Genomic DNA, 22,597 nt, shown 5'->3' with positions numbered 1-22,597 from the left:
CTAGCCCTGGAGGGTGGGTGGGGGTAGGTGGGTTTTTGATCGGAGAGTAGGCCCCCCCTAAACTCACCAAGACAGACCAGCTTGTGGCTTTATTGAGGATCCAGGGTCTCCTCCACACCCCTGATCCTTAACCCTGGGGCCTGGGGCTCTTGCCAATCGCTGGTGGGTGAGGTAAGGTTGTTGGGGATTCCTGTGTCCTCGGGGGACTGGAAGTGAGCATGTTCTAGCAGAATCTTGGGAGGCTGGGTTCTGGGATTCTTTGGAAAACTGGGGTCTGGGGAAGACTCAAGGGACTGGGATGTCCTGACAGTATCAAAGTTAGGCTCTATTGGGGGGCTAGAAGTTGGGGACTTTTTGGAGGGCTGGGCTGGGTGTTTGCCTCGGAGAGCCTGGTGCAAGGGATCTCCCAGGCTCTAGGATGCTCAGTTTCCTTTTGAAGAGGGGAGAGATGAAGGGTGGAGGGCTCAGTAAGAGGAGAGGACTCAGGGTCCCCTGGGCTGCTTGTGTCTGTAGAAGCTGTTGAAAGCTGGGATAGAGAGATGATTTCTTGGCTGGAGCCTGAGAGCAGCTGGGAATTGGATTCTTTGAGGAGCATGTCATTTCCAAAGACGGTGTGTTTTGAAGGGATGAGAGGTCTCAGGCAGGTACAGGGGCTGGGGCTCTGGCAGTTTCTCTTCATCTGGTTGCCATCTTGTTCTTCCTGGTAGGTCAGGCTGAGTGGGGCATGGGAGGAGAGAGCAGTTTGCTGACCTTCTGATGAGAAAGAGCTGGCAGGTTGTACGGGCAGTTGAGGATTGGGTGGGGGGTGGGGGCTCTCTCACCAGGCTGAAGCAGCTGGCCAGGTCCCCTCCGTGACAGCAGTCTAAGCTCTGGCTTGGCCTCAGGCTGCCCATGCTCCTAGTTTGTACACTCAAACTGTCTAGAATCTTGCTCAGCAAATTCAGTTATTCTCTAGACCCCAAAAAGTTGCTGTCCAGAACTTCTTCTGCCCCTGGACCTTGGGCATCCTCAGGGCTCAGGGGAGGTGTCCTGGGTGAGAAAGGGCACCCCAAGTTTCCTGAGACCTCAGCCCTGGTTGGTCTGCTCTAATGTTTGGAGAGCCTTCTGATCTATCCTGGTCTTCCACTTCCAACCTTGGTCCCCTTTGAGTCTTACCTTTCCCCCAGGGGCTCAGAAAGTCCCTCTTCCAGCTTAAGTCTCCTGATGGGGCGAAGGGGTCTGTTCTACAAAGGACAGATGTGGAGAGGGCAGTGATGTGGAGCTGCAGAATCAGGGTGCTGGGGCTTTCTGGAGGAGGGTGTGTTTGAGGTGAGCACCAAATTTTGCTGTATGTGAGGAGTGAGGCGAGATGTTCAGGCAGAGACTGGGAACGGGGGTGGAGGATTTGATGATAATTCCAGGTGTGCACCTGGGAAGCACATCCTTACCTGTCCAAAGTGCTGGGTGATAGGCAGGCGCTGCTGCAGGCAATCTGAGCGGCTGGTGAGGGTTGTGGTCCTCAGGGAGCCTCCCCTGTGTAGGCCAGAGTCCCCATCCTAGGAAGAGAATGCAGAACTGGAGGCTTCTTCCCTCTTCCCTCCCAGGGCATTGGCCGTCCATCATTGATGGCCTTACCTTGTACAGCAGTAGGCTTTGCATTCCTTTCGGACCACTCTTGGCCTATGGAAAAGCCAAGGATAGACCTATGGATGACTGGACACTGGGCATCTGAAGTCAGCCCTCTTACCCCTAGGACAGCTGTGCCTTGCCACAGGATCTGTCTCTGTGTCTTCCAAAGATGTTCACTACTCCCTGGGCACCACCTCTGAAGTCAACATAAACTTTTGCCCCCTTGACTAATATAAAAGCATTTCTGGAGGCCTAAACCCACATAAAACGGAGTGGCCATACTGCCTTGTAAAAATGTGTCACTGTCTCCATCAAACAAAGAATAAACTTAGATGGACAATTTTAAGCCCCAGGAAACTTTCAGGCTTTGGACAAAAAAAAGAAGGGCAGAAGCTGGGATGTTTCCTCTGAGGACAAGAGTCACCAGTGAATCTTTGGCTGTCAATTTTAAATGGGCAAGAAGTGATTCTGACCCAGCCGAGCCTGCTGGAGGGGACATGAGAGCAGGAGGACTGTTCCTAGCTTGGCTGCTGCATCAGCTCTGATGAAGGCCTTCGCAGGACATGCCTGTCAGGGTTAAGTGACCCATTGCCCTTGGAGCCTCAAAACATCCTCGGTCCCCTCCCCCTCATCACCCCAGCAGTCTGGCCTATCCTGCCCAGCTCACCGAGCGGTACGTGATCCTAACAGCTGGTTGGGTTTTGGCTTTGACCGAATACAGGACAGCACCACCATCTTTCTGTGGAAGAAGTTTGCCAAAGGAGAGACTTGGGATCTTGGGGCCTCTATACTAGGGCTGGGCCCCAGGCCCCACTCCCACCCCGGCTGTGCTGCTGGCCAATTCCCCCACCTCTATAAATGAGCATAATCACGGACCCTATTGAGGACTATTGTGGGGTTAAATTAATCCAATTAACATGTAAAAAAAGGGGGGGAAAAAAGAAGTTCTACCTTTATCTACAATATTATGCTGAAATCTGGGCACTCAAGCTTTAAAAACTGGAAAATCTTGAGAGGAAACTGACCAAAACTGTGGGAAGATTTAAAGATGTCCTGTTAGTGCTAGATTATAATTAGATTATAACTCTAAAAAAATTATATTTAGAAGAGCTAAATATAATTTCTTACTTGGCAACACCTAAAGTAGTAGAATTGGGACCACAGTACAAGAAAGAGTAAAGAAAAACTTTTCAGTAGGATTTTTCAAACTGTCTAGCATCTAATGCATTCTCTATCAGTACAAGTATTCAGGTATAAGCTGGCCAGGCATTCAGTGGGAACATGCTTGGAATGAAACATCAAATGGGAGCTGGACGAGTTTGAAGACTCTTTTGATCTGGATACTATCTGTGACAACAGCTTAGAAGAGCTGATACACTGATTAAATTACCATATAACACGAATGATGAACCTAAGCTAATTTTGAGGTATTCTTTAAAAGATCTCACTTTTCCTGTTTTTTTTTTTTATTTTAAAAAAAAACACCTAGAAGGGATTTTTGAAAAGGACATTATATGTAAATATATATGGGCAGAGAGTGTAGCTCAGTGGTAGAGTCAGCTTAGCATGTTCAAGGCCCTAGGTTCAACCCCCAGCATGGCAAAATAAATAATAAATGGGTTTATACATGGTATGTGACTATATATACATATGTATGTATATATTTAATTCATTGAAATTCTTTTAGGTGAGAATTACCTGTATAAGTATAAAGAGAAGTGTAAGGAAGCAGTGTGCCATTTTCAAACCTGAATGAAATGGCTTTTTACTCAAGGATTTTTAATTTTCCACAAAGTAAAGGCCTTTCATTAGGCATATAAATGGCATATGTATGTTCCAATTCCTAACTCAAAATTTTTTTTAATATTAAGAACAAATACCCAGCTTTCCTGAACATGTACTGAACATTACTAGCTTTTGTTCTATTGAATTGAATCCCTGGGTATGCTGTGAGAATTCTTTTCTACCAAAAAGAGGAAGTTTTAAAATTCAGTCAGTGTGAGTAGTAAAGTAAGTTGAATACACTGTTACATCTGTGGGAACCTACATGAGAGGCCTATATTTGAACATACAGTATAAGTTTGCAACTCAAAATTAATTTTAATAGTCATTTTTTTAGTTACACATTTTTTTAAAAATATGTATCCTGTATTTTGGCATGTATTTTGAAATAATTTTTAGTCCATAATGATTTAAATGAATATTGATTAAAGTTATGTATTCAGTACCCCCAATTTCTCTGGCAGTGGTAGAATTTTTGTCCTAATTTTTTGCTAGTAGAAGACAGAAGTGAAGGACCATAGGAGAGAAGGTGAGTAAAGTGACTTTTATATCACACTGAGCTAGTGTAAAAGTTGGCATAGAAACCAACTGTCCTAAATTTCCATTTAATGCTTTACCTACAAGAGAACAATTTCAATGTGCTATTTTTCTGCCTTTTTTCATATTTCTATATATGTTCATCTTTGCTTATCTGTCTTTTTATCTGCTGCTTTCTTCAGCAAGCAAGGAAATGTTTGTGTGATTTGCAAGATAAATTTAATAGAATGAAGGATATTGAGATTTGATATAAGAGCATCATATCCAAACTTTGTTTAACTTAATAAAAAACTTCTGATAATTTATCCATAAATTGCTAGTTTTCATGATTATGTAAAGTAATTTACATCATATTTGTTTTGAATACAGAAATTCCTAATTATTTTCTGTGGGGTAGGCATGGGAGAGTACCAGGGATTGAACTCAGGGCACTCAAACATCGATCCACATCCCCAGCCCTATTTCATATTTTATTTGGAGACAGGGTCTCACTGAGTTGCTTGAACTACTATAAAGTCTCTAAACTCCCCGATTAGAGTTTCATCTGTCTATTTTCATCATCATTCTGTAAAAGTAACTGAGAACTCTGATCATGTCATTCAACAGAGTGAGAACCAGCTTAGCTTTTAAAGTCATTTGCAGTACTTTCCATCTATCCAGACTCATTTTTATTTTGTCTGTCTCCCATGTAGTCCATGCAAGTTATCTCTTGCCATTCTATAATTGTCTGGTACTTTCTGTTCACACCCTTAATTCTGTTTTTTGCTAGGAATGACCGTTTCCCTTGCTCACATATCTGACCATTGGTCTACTCTATAGATGCCCATTCTTTTTTTAAGATTGAACTCAGTAATCACATACAACTTCTGAGACCCTAGCATCCCTTCAGAAATACTTCAAGGTCTTCTCTGTTTTCTAACATTATATTATAATCGTGTGCTTATTTACAAGTCTCCCCCTCTCATGTGTTAGCTCTTTGAAGTCAGAAACTTTTGCTTCCCTATCTTTGCTTATCTGGTAAGCCTTCTAGTCAGTGTTTTTTGGTATAGGTAATTCTCAATAAATATTTATCAATTTTATTTCTCTGGAATTTTTGCTTTTATTTTGACTTAAAATTTTTCCATTGTGAAGACACTTTGCTGAAAAGAGTACTCAAGAATGTTAGACTCTTCCTCATTTTTTTACACCAGTGGTTCCCAAATCTAGATGAATTTTTAAACACCTGGAGATGTTTTGTTTTAGAAGACATGTTCCATCCCCTTACCACACCACACCTTACCACTCCTAATAAATAGGGATACCTGCAGAGGCCCACTGAAATTTGTACTTTTTTTTTTTTTTTTTTTTTGTACTGAGGATTGAACCCAGGGGCACTCAATCACTGAGCCACAGCCACAGCCCTATCTTGTATTTTATTTAGAGATAGGGTTTCACTGAATTGCATAGTACCTCACCTTTGGGAAGGCAAAGTGAACTCAAGATCCTCCTGCCTTAGCCTACTGAGCTGCTGGGCAGCTTACTTCCATGCCTAGCAGAATTTATACTTTTTACAAAGCTGCTGTCCAAATTTTCCTTGTGTTTTCTCAATTATGCATTTCAGAATTAGTGTATAACAACAGTTTTGAAAACACTTTGTAAACTGTAAGTAATGCTGGTTATTATTATCTATCACTTTGTCTCCTTGATGCCCTACCAGCAATCTCAAAGAAGTAAACTGTTTCTCTAAGGCTAATGCCTTGGGTACCCTAAGGTTTGAAAGAACGTTAGGAAGTAACAGCAGGAAAAATGTCAGTTATCTTGTTCAAACATTTTTATCAGAAAAAGGGCCAGAAATCTGGAAACATACGTTATGTCCTTATTCTCTGAAGTGTTGAAGAGGAGTGATTCCAGAAACTAAATATCAGAAAGCTTGACTGCAACCTACCAAGAATGCAACCTTCTATCTGTTAAACAGATAAGCATTTATAAAAAGAAATGGTGAAAAAATCCATATTAGTTAACTATAAATCTTAACCAACTACATTTTACTTCTCTTTTTTGAGGTGTTTACTAGAACCTGTAGAGGAAAGTATAAATTATGGAAGAAATCCCAATTTAAGAAAAACATTTTATTAAGATTGAAAAAAAAACATTTTTTCCATATTTGGCTACTGTGAATTGTGCTGCTAAAAACATTGATATATATGCTTTTAGTTCTTTAGTATGCTGATTTTAGTTCTTTTGTATAAATACCACCAAAAAGTGGGATAGCTGGGTCATATGGTGTTTCTATTCCTATTCTTTTGAGAAACCTCTGTGCTGCTATCCAAAGCGGTTATGCCAATTTTCAGTCCTATCAATAAGGTACCTTTATCCTCACATCCTTGCCAGCATTTATTTGTATTCTTGATGATTGCCATTCTAAATAGAGTGAGATGAAATCTCAGTGTAGCAAGGCACAGTGGCGCATACCTGTAATCCCAGCCACTCAGGAGGCTGAGGCATGAGGATCACAAGTTCAAAACCAGCATCAGCAGAGGCAAGGCACTGAGCAACTCAGTGAGACCCTTTCTCTAAATAAAATACAAAATAAGACTGGGGATGTGAGTCAGTAGTAAAGGGCCCCTGAGTTTAATTCCTGGTTATACCCCCACCCCCACACAAAAAAATCTCAGTATACTTTTGATTTGCATTTCCCCAGTTGCTAAGGATGTTGATTATTTTTTCATATGTTTTTTTGGCCATTTGCATTTGTTCTTTTGAGAAATGTCTTAAGTTTAGTTTATTTGCCCACTAATTGAATAGTTTGTTTGATATTAAGTTTTCTGAGTACTTTGTGTATTCTGACTATTAATCTCCTGTTGGAAAAGTAACTGGAAAAATTTTCTCCCATTCTTCAGAGTCTCTGTTCCTATTCTTAATTGTTTCCTTTGCCATGCAGAATCTTTTTAGTTTGATGCCATCTCACTTACTGATTCTTGATTTTATTTCTTGAATTTTAAGAGTCTTATTAAAGAATCTGGTGCCTGTGTCAATATGTTGGAGTATTAATTTCATGTTTTCTTCCGACTGTTACAGTGTTTCTAGTCAATTCCCAGGTCTTTCAGCTACTTGGAGTTGATTTTTGTCAGGGTGAGAGGGATCTAGTTTCATTGTACTACATATGGATATCCAGCTTTCCTAGCACCAATTGTTAAAAGACTATCTTTTCTCCAGCATATGCTTTTGGCACCTTTCTCACCAATATCAAATGACTGTGTCTGCATGAATTTGCTGCTTTGTCTTCTAGTCTTTTCCATTGGTCTTCATGTCTGTTTTTATGCCAGTACCATGCTGTGTTTGTTACTGTGGCTCTGTAGTATAATTTGATATCAGATAGTGTGATAACTCTAATATTGCTCTTATTGCTCAGTATTTCTTTGGCTATACTTCTTCCAAATGAATTTTACTACTGTTTTTTTTCAAGTTGTATGAGAAATGTCATTGGTAGTTTGATGGGGATCATATTGAATCTCTAGATTACTTTTAGTTATGGCCATTTTAACAATATTAATTCTGCTTATCCAAGAACATAGGAGGTCTTTCCATCTTCTGAGGTCTTCTGAAATTTGTTTCTTCAGTGTTTTATAATTTTCATTGTAAAGGTCTTTTCCCTTCTTAGATTTATTCCCAAGTTTGTTTGTTTTATTTTATTTTTGAGGCTATTGTGAATGAAATTGTTTTCCTGATTTTTTTTTCTCAGCAAATCCATTATTGGAGTATAGGAAAGCAATTGATTTTTGCATGTTAATCTCGAATCCTTCTAATTTGCTGAATTTGTTATCAACTCTCCCAGTCTTCTGGTGGGGTTTTTTGAGTCTTATATATCTTTAGTTTTTTTGAATGTAGGCCCATGTCATCAACAAATAGATAATTTGACTTGTTTTCCTATTTGTATCCTTTTAATTTCTTTCTTTTACCTGGTTTCTCTGTCTAGAGTTTAAAGAACTATAATGAAAGAAAATGTACTGTATATCCACAGTGGAGTTTTACTTAGCCATAAAGAAGAATGAAATTATGTCATTTGCTGTCAAATGGATGGAACTGTAGAACATCCTGCTAAGTAAAATATGCCAGACTGAGAAAGTCAAGGATTGAAATTTTCCTCTCATCTGCAGAAGAGAGACAGTGAAAGGAGTTTTTAAAAAGAGATAGAGGGAATCTCACAAAAATAGAAGAGATACTAATAGAGTAGAAGAACGGGATAGAGAGGGAGGGAGGAGAGAGGGCATGGGGAAATAGTGGGAAACCAAATCTACCAAATTATGCTATGCCCATGTATGAGTAAACCACAATAAATTCTTTATATGTGTGTGTGTATTATATGTATACACATTCTATATATTATATATTACATATATGCACTGATTAAAAATTTTAAAATAATATCATTAGAAAGTTGAACAAGTAGATCAAGGGGAAAGAAGAAGAGTAAGAAAGGGAAGATATTGGGGAATAAGATTGATTAGATTATGTTTTATGCATGTATGAATGTGCATAATGAATCCCACTATAATGTATAATTATAATGTATCAATAAGATTTTTTAAAGATTAAAAAATATCTTTATTGACACATGGGAGAATGTGAAGTAACGATATAATTAAATGACAAATTTAAATCAAATTAAATATCAGTTTCCAAAAAATATTAAACAGTAGATGAACTTTGAAAGATATTACTAGTTAAATGTTTTCAGGATTTTTACTTGATTTTTTTTAATCATTCATTAATTAAATCAGATTTATTAAATCTCAATTTCACAGTGATCCCAGCACATAATGAGGGTAGTTCTTTTCAAATTTTTGCACTTTAAATAAACTTTCATAAAAAAAAACTAAGCACCTTAAGCCTGTTACATACCTCATTTTGAGATTCCCTTTTCTCATTCTCAGTAGTTAACAGAGCAATAATTGTAAGTTAGCTGGTTTTTGCATAATATCATAAGCTAGGAAACTCTGATCTATGGTTTGTGAAAGATTTTTTTTTCTTTTTTTACACAAATACTAAAATGCCAAGTTCAACTAATGGAAGATTTATAGAAATGAAGATTCTGTGAGATCATTTTTATGACATTCTCTATGCCTACATAATATGGACAAAAGTAATAAAATGTGGAAGGAACTTTTATCTCCATTACACATTCAGGAAATATCCGATATAAGATCATAAATTTCAAGGAATATTGGTCATGATACAATGTAGCCAGGATCAAAATGAAGAGAATGGAGAATATGAGTTCTGCATTTCAAGTGAGTAGTACAGTGGGGTAAATACTGTATAGAAGAAATTCTTAAAAGCTCTACCTGTGTACTCTAAGATAGTGCTCTCTAATAGAATCTTTCTGCAGTTGTATGGTGGCCTATCCCATATGGAGCCACATCTTATCCCTCAGGTATTTTGGGTGTAAAATGAAAGCCTGACTAGAACTGCCACCTTCAAAGATTAGTAAGTGGTACAGGGTATAGCTCAGTGTTAGAGCATCTGCCTAACATGTTAATAATAATAGTAAAGTTAGTAAATAATTGGTGGGGGAGGAGGGGTATCAGAGAAAAGTATGAGAGCTAAATAAACTTTTTTAATGAAAGGAGACAGCAAAAAAATATATAAGATGGAAAAGATAAGGGATTTTGAAAGATTTATTCTAGGAGTCTAAAAAGATTTTTAGGTCTTAACCTATTCGTGACAAAGAAAATTAAAGCACACCATCTGTGAAACCAATGATATGGCAATAAAATAAGATGGTGGAAAACTGATAATGTTCAGAAAAATTACCTTTAAAAATGATAGTATGACTTAAAGGAATGAAAGAGTAATAGTGGGACTGGGGTAGGAGTGTTAAAAAAAAAAGAAAAGAAAAAAGGATAACCTGTGGGGGAGGAGTAGCAATTTATAAAGCAGGAAAAAAAACAAACAAAAAGATTTTTAAAAATAAAGTGAAAATATTACAGGTCACAAACATGGAAACTAGATAACATTCACATTCAGAAAATTGCTGTATTAAGGGAAGAAATTAATAAAATGAAAGAACAAAAGTATATTTACAGATATGGTAGAAGAAAACTTTTTCTGAAATAGGAAGCCTACAATTTAGAAGTCCCACATTCTGGATGGTAGGGAGAGGGTGGGAAACAGAAATATTGTAAATCCAAGTGAAATTCAATAGGAATATTTAGTCATCTGAGCTGTATAAATAAGTCATTTACTGAATAATAAATCTAGTTGAACTCAAGTTTTTCCTTCATAATTATACTTTATTTATTCATTCAGCAATTTTTATTCACCATCTGCTTCTTGCCAAGCACTGTTTCTAGATACTAGAATTTAGGGTTTAGCAAGATGAAAGGATCTCTGTCTTAATAGAACTTAGATTCTTATGATATAAATTTTAAAATATGCAAATAAAAATTGAGCTATTTTTAGTCTACAGATATTTTAATTATAAGTATTTGAAGATATAAAACAGCATGATTCAGAAAGTTTGCCATCTAAGTGATAAGAAGAAACCAATCATATGAGAACTCATGAAGCTTTTAACCCACATGGCCTTCCTGAAAAACTTACTTGAAATTCTAACATCACTAACCAAAGAAAAAAATCAAAGAACTCATAAATTGAAACATCAAGGTATCAAACAAATAGCAGTGAACATTTAGTGTGAAAGTAAATCTTAATTGTTTCATTTTGGCCACAAAACATTATAATCATTATAATCCTAATTCTCAAAGGGAAATTGCAACATAAAATAATAATTTAACAGAAGTAGAGGTGAAGTAGCAGCAATTTGTAACTAAAATTAGGGGATTTAAGAGTAAAAGGAAATAGTGCTTATAGTTACAGTATATAATATCTTTAGATTTCCTGAGAGAATCAATAGTTTTCTCTAGAAATACATGTTTAAGCATACCACTTAAAACAGAGAAGGAAAAAAGCAAGCACCAACTTTATAACAAAAGATGTATTACAAAGCAACAGCAAAGAAGCAATAACAAAGATAGAAGAGGACTGAACATCTTTTCTAATGCTGAAAATGTGATACACTCACTAAGTATAAAATTTGAGTAATAAATGAAACTGTATTCTTTCCACATCAGTGTGCAACTCATGATATTTAAAAATGAGAAAGTTGAAAAGGCAAAAATAGTATAAGATATAAAATTATTCTAAAATTGTTTGTTAAGGATTATTTTAAAGTAATAATTCAGACCAGACGGGGTGGCATGCGCCTGTAATCCAGTGGTTTGGGAGGCTAAGGCAGGAGGATCAAAGCCAGCCTCAGCAATATCAAGGTGCTAAACAACTCAGTGAAACTCCATTTCTAAACAAAATATAAAATAGGGCTGGGGATGTAGCTCAGTGGTCAAGTACCCCTGAGTTCAATCCCCAATACCAAAAAGTAATAACAATTCAGAACCAGTTACAGTAGTACAAACCTGTTTTTCCAGCTACTCTGGAGGCACAGCAGGAAGACAGTGACTTAAAGGCCAGGCTAGGGAGGCAGCATTAGGAAGACCCTATCTCAAGTAATAAGAATTCAAATCTTGAGAATCCCTTTTTTTTTTTTTTTAATAATAGAAATTGAACCCAGAAGGGCTTTACCACTGATCTACATCCCCAGCCCTTTTTATTTTATTAAACAGGGCCTCACTTAGTTGCTTAGGGTCTTGCTAAGTTGCTGAGGCTGGCCTTGAACTTGTGATCATCTGTTTCAACCTCTTGAGTTCCTTCTGGTATTATAAGGTGTATAACACCACATCCAGCAAGAATCCTTCTCTAATGACAATGTATACAAAATAAAGATATACTTAAGAGGCATTATGTGTGAGCTGTAGCTTCCAGTAGGAGAGTACTTGCAATGAGTATAAGTCCTTGGGTTTGATCCTAGGACTGAAACCCCCCTCCCCCTGCAAAAATAAAGATGGTATTGTGTCAAATTCCAAGAAGAAAGTACTTATTGTCACACTTTGGGTTACAGAGCCAGACAATTCTGTTGGTGCCAGAGATGCTTTTGATGGTTGCATAAAAACATGGTTTGGGGGTAGAGATAGTATTTAGATAACATCCTAGACAAAGTGAGTATTGAACAGAGACTTCCATGAACTGTTTACTATCAGTATACAATTGATGAAGCAAGGAAACAAAACTCAGGAAATTTGAACTACCTGGGCTCATGCTGTTAATTCATAAGTACTTACTAATTAAATTCAGGTTAAAGCACATTAAAATTGTGATTATACATATATATTTAGGTGTGTAGCTTACTAATTAGCATGAGAAAAATGTGTTGGTAGTAAGACCATGGTTTCCGGGTTGTTCATGTGATAGTCATTTTGTAGGGGGAAGGGGTATTCCCCAAACTTTTCTAAGTTTAACCAGCTGCCTTAAGTCACAAATCAAGAAGGGTAGGTTGAACGATATAAATATGAAAGTACTACAAAAAAATCTCAAGTACATGCTTTTCTGATCACTTATCAGTAACATCATGCTTGTAAAATAAAGGGAAACGTGATTATATGTACACATTTTTATGGGTATTTCTTAGAAATATAGAGCCATAGCTGTGTATTATGCATGTGAACTGAACCAGACAGAGAGAGAGGGAGAGAGAAAACGTGTGAGGAGTATGTGTGTGTGTGCGTGTGTTTATATAGCTTTCTTTATAGGCTGCTGTTCTGTTGCTTTAGGGGGAAATTTTCATAGATTTACATTTGGTAAATATACTCATGTCCAAAAAAAGATGTATAAAAAAAATTGGAATGCCAGCTAACTAAATCAACTCATAAAAACTAAAGTTAAAAGTAAGATATTTTCCACGATTATTTTAAAATATGATATTTACTGGAAGGAAAGTCCAGAGAATTACCACAGATGAAGTGTGTGTGTATTTCTCCCACTTGTAAATGAGCTCTTATTTCCTACAGTGTATATTCTGGTCCACAATGAGTCATTTTCAACATGTTTCAATTTAACTCCTAATACATTTTTAAACTTGGCAGGCATATTTAGATGAACATTACTTCCAGTTTTAGAGACTGCTTCTAAATTATGCTTCAGTCTTCTAGTCATCATGAAAAGTTCTTTCAGTAAAAAGGAAACAGGATTGATTGGAAGTGTATGTTTTAGAGAAGGAAAAAAAAGTTACCATTTTAAATTTTTGTTACTACATAAATCCTATTAACATTGTCTAAAAAGTCATACTTGTCCTGGGGATGTAGCACTTACCTGGCATACCTGAGGCCTTGGGCTTCATTCTTAGCCCTGAAAAAAAAAATTAAAACATTAAAAAGAGCAAAACATTAAGAAAAGAGAAAAAAAGTTGTAGTTGTGAGGTCCTTTTTATTGAAAGAAGAAAAGGTAGACCGTATCTTGGATAATAAAGTTAATATTTATTAATCTCTTAACTATGCCTAACACCATTTGAGTGTTATATGTGTATTAATTTTAGTAACACTGCATAGTAGGTAGTAGGTAGTAGTTTATTTTCTATAAACCATTCAGTCTTCATTTTGGTTACAAATCATAGAGCCTGACAATTCTGAACATAGAGCCACTTGAGTATTTGTAAAATCTAATGGCTGTATAGAGAATTTTATATATTTCCAACACTCAACACATATTTAATAATTACCATTCATAAATTTGTGCAATCCTGTGAATCTTCTGACATGCTTCATTTGCCAGCCTATCTAATCCTACTTTTTGAGTGTTCTTTATTTTTGTTACTGTGACTTTTGCATTATGCCTTATTATTTTTTTTATTAATTCTAATCAGTTACACATGACAATAGAAAGCTCTTCGATTCGTTGTACACTAATGGAGCAGAATTTTTTGATGCTCTGACAGTACATGGAGTAGAGATGCTTTATTATTTTTAACACTTCAAAAGTTCACACAAGTTTACAGTTGGACAAAAGCTTAAACATTGCTGAAAGCATTCCACTCATTTTGCAAATGAGGAAACAAGTCTAAAGAGGTTACATGACTTGTCTTCAGTTATACTGTTATTAGAAGCAGAACTGGAATTAGACATCTGTTGTCTTTGTTTCCATCCTAGTTGCTGATTCTGTCACATAATTATGTCATACTTGTGTAAACGGTATATGAAGCATAATATGCATGTTGAACAATATAATTGGTACATTTTTGCTCTGAAACATACATATTAAAAATAAGAAAATTCAAAACTATGTTGTATTAATCCCCTATGGTTGCCATAATAAATTACCATGAGCTTTGTGGTTTAAAACAGCAAAAAAATGTGTTCTATCATAGTTCTGGAGGCCAGATGTCCAAAACCAAGGTGTTGGCATGGACCTATCTATCCCTTCAGAGACTGAAGGGGCAATCTTTTTCTTAACTCCTCCAGCTTCTGGGGGCTCCAAATCTTCTTCGGGTTCCTTGGTTTGTAGCTACATTTTTCATTCTAGTCTCTGCCTTTGTCTTCACATTGACTTCTCTGTGTCCCTCAGAATAGATATATGTTACATTTATACCCACCCAAATAATCTAGGACAAACCCTTGTCACGAGATACTTAATCATATCTGTAAAAACTTTTTTTCCTAATAAGGCAGTTCATATGTTCTGGGAATTAGGACATGGACAGATCCTTTGGGGTCCACTATTCACCTCACTGCATATATGTTTTAAGTCACATGAGTTATATTTGTGTCCTTCAATAGGAGTAACATTTTATCTTTAAATTGTTCAACCAGAATTTTATAAGATGTCATCAACTTCAGGAATTATTAAAATTCTGTATTAAAATACAGATTTTCGTTTTAGCCATTTAGCAAATTATTATATAATGTCATTTAGCAAAATTATTAGCTCTTGAGCAAAATATAGTACCTTAGAAATTCTAGACTGTACCTTGTAATTTATGGCATATATTTATTATGAATTACAAATCATCCTGCATGACAATAGTATTCTTTAAGAGCATTGTGACAGTGACATTGGGTTAAAGAAACAGAATTGCACTTTTTTTTTAACGGATACAGTATAAAAATCTAGCTTTGAGGCAAGCTATATTAACTTTATTTAGACCATTTAATTGTGGTTTTCTATATAGCAATTAAATTTTGCTGTACTATGTTTGAGATCCATTAGATAACATTTTGAATGCTTTAATAAGTTAATGGCTATTTCATGTTTTATTTTTGTTACACTTATTTATCTTATTCAACAAACATTTCATTCTCCCTGGTTTTATTGTTTATGTATAATAGTATTTTTATGGTATGGGCCAGACATGTAATCATTTAGTTTTCCCTGTGTAGAAATCATTAATATTACATATGAAGGAATCTTACATATCATTATTACATGTGAAGATATTCTTAATTCTTTTTAGCCATTAAAAGTATATTATTCAAGGGAGGAATGATAGAATGGAATAGACCAAAGTATTCTATGTACTTTATGAATATACCACAGTAAATTTCATATATATACACACTAATTTTTAAAAAAAACTATAAATAAATAGAAGAAAGACTCATAGAATAGAGAAAGGGAACAGAAGGAGGGAGGAAAGGAGAGAAAGGGGAAGTACTAGAGACTGAATTGTAGCAAACTAAATTCCATGCTTGTATAACTATGTCAAAATGAACCCAAATATTATGTATAATTATACTACATTAATAAAATTTTAGGGGGGTACTGGGGATTGAACTCAAGGGTACTCGACCACTGAGCTACATCCCTAGCCCTATTTTGTATTTTATTTAGAGAGAGGGTCTCACTGAGTTGCTTAGTGTCTCACTGTTGCTGAGGCTGGCTTTGAACTTGCAATCCTCCTGCCTCAGCCTCCCAAGCCGCTGGGATTACAGGCATGCACCACTGCACCCGGCCACTAATAAAATTTTTAAAGTATATTACTCTAAATAAAAGAAGAAGCATAACCAATATTTATGTAATTTTGTGTTTGGTAAAATTTTTAGATTAAATGAGATTTGTTATGCAATTTTAAAGTCTCAGTAAATGTCAGCTTTTACTATTTACTGTCATCATCCTATTAGGTGAGTTTTCAAGTAAAATATGTCTGTGTTCTCTTTTCATAAAGATACAATAGTCTCTGACTGGCCATACTATTTCATGCAGAAGGATATAACCTTCACTGTTATAAAATTTAAAGAAAGAGGCATCTTTCCTCAATTTGCTATAACTATTAGCAATTCATACAATTGGACTTTTCCTTGCATCTTTGTTTTACAAAACACATTCATGCTTTTTTAAGTTGATATGGTTTTTCAAAACTTCAAGGCAATGTGTTTTCATTTTACAAATGGAAACTCTGTCTGTATTATTTGCAAAAAGTAAAAAATGAGTTCATATGTCCTCAGACATCAAAGTTTTCATGACATTGACATGTTTATTATTAGAATTCAAATATTTTTCTTTTAATTCACTTAATGCACTCAAATGTGAGTTTTTATTAGCTAGATTATTCATAGAGTTTTCTGAATATAATGATGTCTATCTTGTCCAAATTTTTTTTTTTGTCCAAAATCATGAAGTCATCTCCAGGCAAGAGTGCACCCAGATCATTTTAGTCAGGTAGACTGTTCATATGTAAACCTGTAAAAGAACTCATCTACTTGTAAATTACAATGAAATGTTAGCTTTGAAATAGTTTATAGAAGCAATTTGCACGGAAGTGAAGGTATGGTAAATAGCTTGCTTTTTATCAGAATGGAATGTTTTGTACATTGGTGATACAAAACCTGTTTATTCTTATTCATCATCTTTTGCCATTCGTTAAAGTATGCACTTGATACTGGAAGTAAGTAAACAGATTTTGTTAGAAATGAAAAATGTATGCTGTGAAATTCATTTTTACATTGTAAACAGAATTTTTGATCCCAAAGAGCATTTACCAAACATCAATTGGATTGTTTAACAGAAGCACTAATCTCTAACTTTGTAAAACTGTGAAGTGAATGCTTTTAAAGGAAATCAATTTGTCAGCCAGTTTTCTGTATTGCTAGCTGCTGTGTACTTCAAGTTTGTCCAATAATTCTTCTTTTTGTAATAGAAACTATTTCTCCATCATCACTATAACCCATTTAAATTTTAAGCGTTCCACTTACAAGAAATTCGTTAGTTTTGATTGCCTTTCTACATTCTTGTCTACTAGTTTTCCTTCCACAAATCTTAAACCATACTGTTACAAAATATAATTTACACTAAAGTGTTGCTGAAGGTTGTGCATTTAGCAGTATATACATCTTTGGTGACAGAGAGCATTAGAGCAGTGTTGAATGAAAAGAATAGCTATAGTAATTCTTGCATAGTATTATGAAAACTATGAATTATGAAAAATTTATCTTTTATGAATATTATTTATAAAATTATAATTTATAAATTTTTTGTACTTAGGATTAAAACTAAGGGTGCTTTATCATTGAGCCACACCCCCAATCCTTTTTATTTTCATAAAATGAGATGGGGTCTCATTAGGTTGTTGAGAGTCTCACTAAGTTGGTTGGGGCCTCACTACGTTGCTGAGGCTGACCTTGAACTTGTGATCCTCTTGCCTCAATCTCCCAAGTTGCTGGGATTACAGTTATGTGCCACCACACCTGGCTTACAAACTTTAACGAATTTTTAATTGCAGATACTACTATCATGTCTAAAATCTTTAATGATATTAAAATCTAATCTAGTATCTTAAATTTTCAACATAGTAGAATTCCATATAACTGAATTCATTTTCTGTTACCATTTTATAACAGAACCTAATGGAAATTAATCACCATGATTGCCTTTTCCTTGTGAGAACTGAGTGTTCATATCATAGCCCAACTCCCCTAGCAGTTCTCTACTTCCCTTAATGTACTAATGTGTAATGATCCTAAGGCTTCTTTCCTCTCAATTCTAAATGTTTAACATTGTTTTATTTTATTTTAAATGAGAGCCAACATTATTATAAACGCTGCATTTTCCTGAGTATATCAAAAGGCAAAAGAGAAACAGATTTCTCCCCATGGTTTCAGGGGAGAATGTGGAGAAAAATATGTTTGTTATGCTCAGATTTCTCTTTGTTCTACTATGGGCTATGGAAAGAGTAATAGAGAGTTAAAACCACTCTGAACTTTTCCTATGTTGAGAGATTTTCAACTCAATATTTATTGAATCTTTGTGCATTTTACACTATAGAGAATTTTTAAATTAAGGCATAGTTTCTGTCTTTTGTAGAGCTGAAATCTAATGCATATACATATTTATATTTTAAAGATATGAACCTGAAAGAATCAATAGTTATTATGAGTGTCCCTATCTATTTTAAGGAATTATTTAAGGACAGTCTTTTAGGGAAGTTGGTATATGAAACAAGCATTTCAAGTGTGAATTTTTATCTATAAATATGAGAGAAGGACATTTGATAAACTTCATAAGCCTAAATAGAAACAGAACAAAATTAAAGAATCATCCCAAAACAACAGGTAAGTCATGGAACTGATTCATAGTATGTCCTAGATATCAGATAAGGATAGACTATTTAATTTTGTGATAGTCCTGAATATGTGAATAAATAATTTATATTCTTTCAGTGAGCAGTGAGGAATGACCTGAAGAAAATCACATTTTACAGGACTAGATGGGCAATAGTTGCATGTGTAAAAGGGCTGAGTTAAATTTCTTGCACATGGATACTTCAAGATGACCTACATGAAAGTACTGAGAGTCCAGGTGATTGGTAACAATGGACTGAATTGGGATGATGTCATAGAGAATAGAAATGAAAAGACTGATTTTAGAAATACAACTGGGGGTGAGGTGTTGGTGAATGGTAGAGATTTTTCCATTCTTCTATTTATCAACACCTGTCTTCCCAAAAGAAAAGAAATTTATAATATATTTGACCATATTCTTCAATCATGTTTGGGCCACATTTCTAGTTAAAAGACCAAATCATGAGTACACTTTCCCCTTCTTCTTCATCTTTTCCTAGGACTGGTAAAAACAGAATTAGAGCTCACTAACATATCTTTTCAGTGTTTTTTTTTTTTTTTTTCCCAGTATATACACTGTTTAAGACAGGGTAAGGCCTTACAAAAGCCTTTCTTAAACATTAAGCATATCACATTCTTCAGCCCCATCCTATCAGAAAACTCTGAATTGGGATTTCCTACAAGACTAAGGGATAACAGTCGTAATTTTATTTTTGCTGCTATTTTCTTTCTTTCTTCCTTTCTTTCTTTAAGAAAAAAACAAAACAAAAAAACTCTGGTGAGGAATACTTATTTCGATGGACCATTTATTGGATTTCTGCAAATATCATCAGCACCCAGTCACACTATCATGATTAACAGGTGAATTCTATAGCCTGCAAACATTAGAGGCAATTTAATTTTGTGGTTAAAAGTACTGCCTGGATTATAACTAGCTCTCTTGTTCCTGGGTATGTGAGTCCCATTTAACCTCTATGGCTTAGTTTCTTTGTTTATAATGTGTGATAATAGTAACTTAACTCTTGTTAGGGTTAGATTGATGTTATAGTTTTTGTCACATAACTGTTAACTGTTAGCTCTATGGTTATTATAGGAAGTAATAAATGACTAGATGTAAAACTAGCTTATAGAGTTATCAGTGATTATTTGCACAAGATTGTCTAGGTAGTTGAGATGACAATGATTTAATTATTAGAAATAGAACTTTGAGAAAAATGGAAGTGATTCATAGGTAAATGAAAGCTATAGTTTCAATTTAGGACTTATTCTTGAATGCTGAATCACTATTCTTATGTGGAAATACAGTAGACACATGGGAATAGGGCTTTCATGCCTTGGAAAAGGCTCAGGCCTAGAGATAAAGATTTGGGACATATCAGTGCTGAAATCTGTAGTAGGAACTCTGAAATTTGAGAAGAGATTTAATAAGTACTGAAAATTTGTAATGGTTCAGTACTGTGCTATGATGATGATGATGATGGTGATGGTGATGATGGTGATTTTGGCACCAGGGATTGAACCCAGGGCACTTAACCACTGAGCCACATCCCCAGCCTTTTTGGTGTTTCATTTTGAGTCAAGGTCTTGCTAAATTGCTTAGGGCTTCACTAAGTTGCTGAGGCTAGCTTTGAACTTGTGATCTTCCATCCTCAGCTTCCCAAACTGCTGGGATTACAGGTGTGTGCCACCAGACCCAGCTGTGCTAAATTTTTTAGGAGAGGCTTTTGTTTTGTTTTGTTTTGGTTTTTGCTTGTTTAATTTTTTAATTTTAGTCTTAGTTTTTGTTTTTTATATTCTTCCTTTTTTATGTGAGGAAATTAAGATTCTCAGGGAGGTTGTTTCCTTAAAATGCTGTGGTGGTAGTCTACAAATAAGCTATTGAAACTAATAAGTGACTTTAGCAAGATTGCAGATACAAAGTAATTATGAAAAAAGTAATTGTATTTTTGTATATTAGCGTTAAGGTGTTTCAAATTGGAAATTAGGCTGTAGATGTACCTCTGGTAGAGAACTTACCTAAGGTGAATAAGGCCCTGGGTTTAATCTCCAGCACTACACACACAAAAAAAGGAAATTAAATTTTTTAAAATACTATTTCTAGTAGTAAAAAACATTTAATATTCAGATGTAAAACTTAAAATATGAAGTATAAGACCTGTATACTGAAAGCTAATAAATATTTCTAAGAAAATGTAAGATTTATTGGAAAGATATATCATGTTCATATATTTGAACACTTAATATTGCTAAAATGTTCCTTGGAGGCACTTAATTTATACATTCAAGGCAATCCTGACTGAGACTCAAGGTTTTTTCTGTAGAAATTGACAGGCCAACTTAAAATTTACATAGAAATTCACAGGACCAGAATATCCAAAACAATCTTAAAAAGGGATGGAGGTGCCAGGATAATTCAATGAAGAAATGATAATCTTTTCAACAAACCGCATGTAAGATTTTGATATCCATGTGTAAGAAATTTAATTCAGCCCTTAATTTACACATGCAAGAATTAATTTATAACCACTCATATATCTGAATATGAGGACTAAAACTAGGTTTAAAAAAAAAGGTGTAAGATTAACCTTGGATAAATCAAAGATTGCATAACTAGAACATAAAGAGTATGCACTACTAAGAAAAACTTGTTAAACTGGACTTCATCAAAATAAGAAAATTTTGCTCTTCTGATAAGAAAGAAAAAAGATAAGCCACAGACTTGGAGAAAATATTTGCAAAAACACCTGTCTAGAACTCTTGCAACTTAAGAAAAAGACAAGCTTCCCTATTTCATATGTTTAAGCTGGATATGGTGGCATATGCCTTCAATCCCATTGACTCAGGAGACGGAGGCAGAAGGATCTCAAGTTAAAGGACAGCCTCAGCAACTTAGCAAGACCCTGACTCAAAGTAAAAAAAATAAAAAAGAGCTGGGAAGGTAGTTCAGTGGTGAAGCCCCCCTGAGTTCAATTACCAATAATGCAAAAATAAAATGTTTATAAATGACCAAAAGACTTGAATAGAACCTCACGAATAAAGAAATACAAAAGATCAATAAGCATTAGAAAAGATTCTGAACATGAAAATTATAGCTACAATTAAATGCCACTACAACCACTAGAGTGGCTAGATTTTAAGTGATATTACTAACTGTGGTAAGATTGTTGGTTAAATGGAACATGATAAAGTAAGTGCAGACTTATAGTAGTTTTTTGGAAAACAGTTTAGTAGAAGGAGGCAATTGACTGCAAAGCAGCAACAGAGTTTTAGGGGTGGTGGAAATATTGTATGTTGTAATGTAGTCATGATTATATGACTATGAACATCTGTCAAAACTCATATAGAACGGTGTGGTTGTGCACAGCTATAATCACTGGCTACAGGGGAGGATAAGGCAGGAGGATCACAAATTCAAGACAAGCCTGGGAAATTTAGCGAAAACTGCTCTCAAAATATAATGAAAAAGAGCTGGGAATATAACTCAGTGGTAGAACATTTACCTAGCATGTATGATGTCCTGGGTTAAATCCCCAGAATGGGAAGGGGAAAAAAAAACTCTAATATATACTTACATGCTTAAAAATTCATAAATTTTTGTATAAATTATATCTCAGTAAAGCTAACTTTTTTATAGTCTTTATTTTTTAGAACAGTTTTAATTTTATAGCAAAACTGAAAAGAAGGTACAGACATTTCACTTAATCTCTGCCTCCACACATATAGCATTGTCAGCATCCCTCACCAAAATGGTATGTTCGTTATAGTCAATGAACGTGGTTGACATAGCATTATCACCCAACGTTCATAGTTTACATTAGGCTTCACTGTTGGTCCAATCTCTTTTTAATTTCCTCACTGCATCCTTGGTCAACTATTGCTCTTGGGATTGCACATTCTCTAGGCAAGTCCATAAGGACATGTATCCACCATTATAGTTTCATACAGAATATTGTTTACAGTCTTTATACTTTTACCTTTTCTAGAACATCATGTATTTGGAATTGTGTAATACATAGCCTTTTCAGACTATCTTCTTTTGCTTAGCAATAGGCACTTTCATATTTTTTATGACTTGATAGCATATATCTTTTTACTGCTGAATAATATTCCATTGTACAAATGTACCTTGGTTTATTTATCCATCCGCCTATTGAAGAAACCTTGGTTACTTTCAAGTTATAGCATTTATGAAT

At 35.1% G+C, this 22,597-nt stretch overlaps 1 protein-coding gene and 1 pseudogene across 4 annotated transcripts in view; one reads left to right on the top strand and one right to left on the bottom strand.

The window, feature by feature from the left end:
• Window positions 1-22,597, top strand: part of Pibf1 (progesterone immunomodulatory binding factor 1) — a 220,968-nt gene that overhangs the window by 69,876 nt on the left and 128,495 nt on the right. The gene's annotated exons all lie outside the window — the stretch shown is intronic.
• LOC143411788 (DENN domain-containing protein 1C-like) lies at window positions 90-3,348 on the bottom strand (annotated as a pseudogene).

The sequence above is a fragment of the Callospermophilus lateralis genome, chromosome 12 (genome assembly GCF_048772815.1).
Source record: "Callospermophilus lateralis isolate mCalLat2 chromosome 12, mCalLat2.hap1, whole genome shotgun sequence".
In the NCBI taxonomy this organism is placed as follows: domain Eukaryota; kingdom Metazoa; phylum Chordata; class Mammalia; order Rodentia; family Sciuridae; genus Callospermophilus; species Callospermophilus lateralis.
This window is presented reverse-complemented; position numbering and strand designations above follow the sequence as displayed.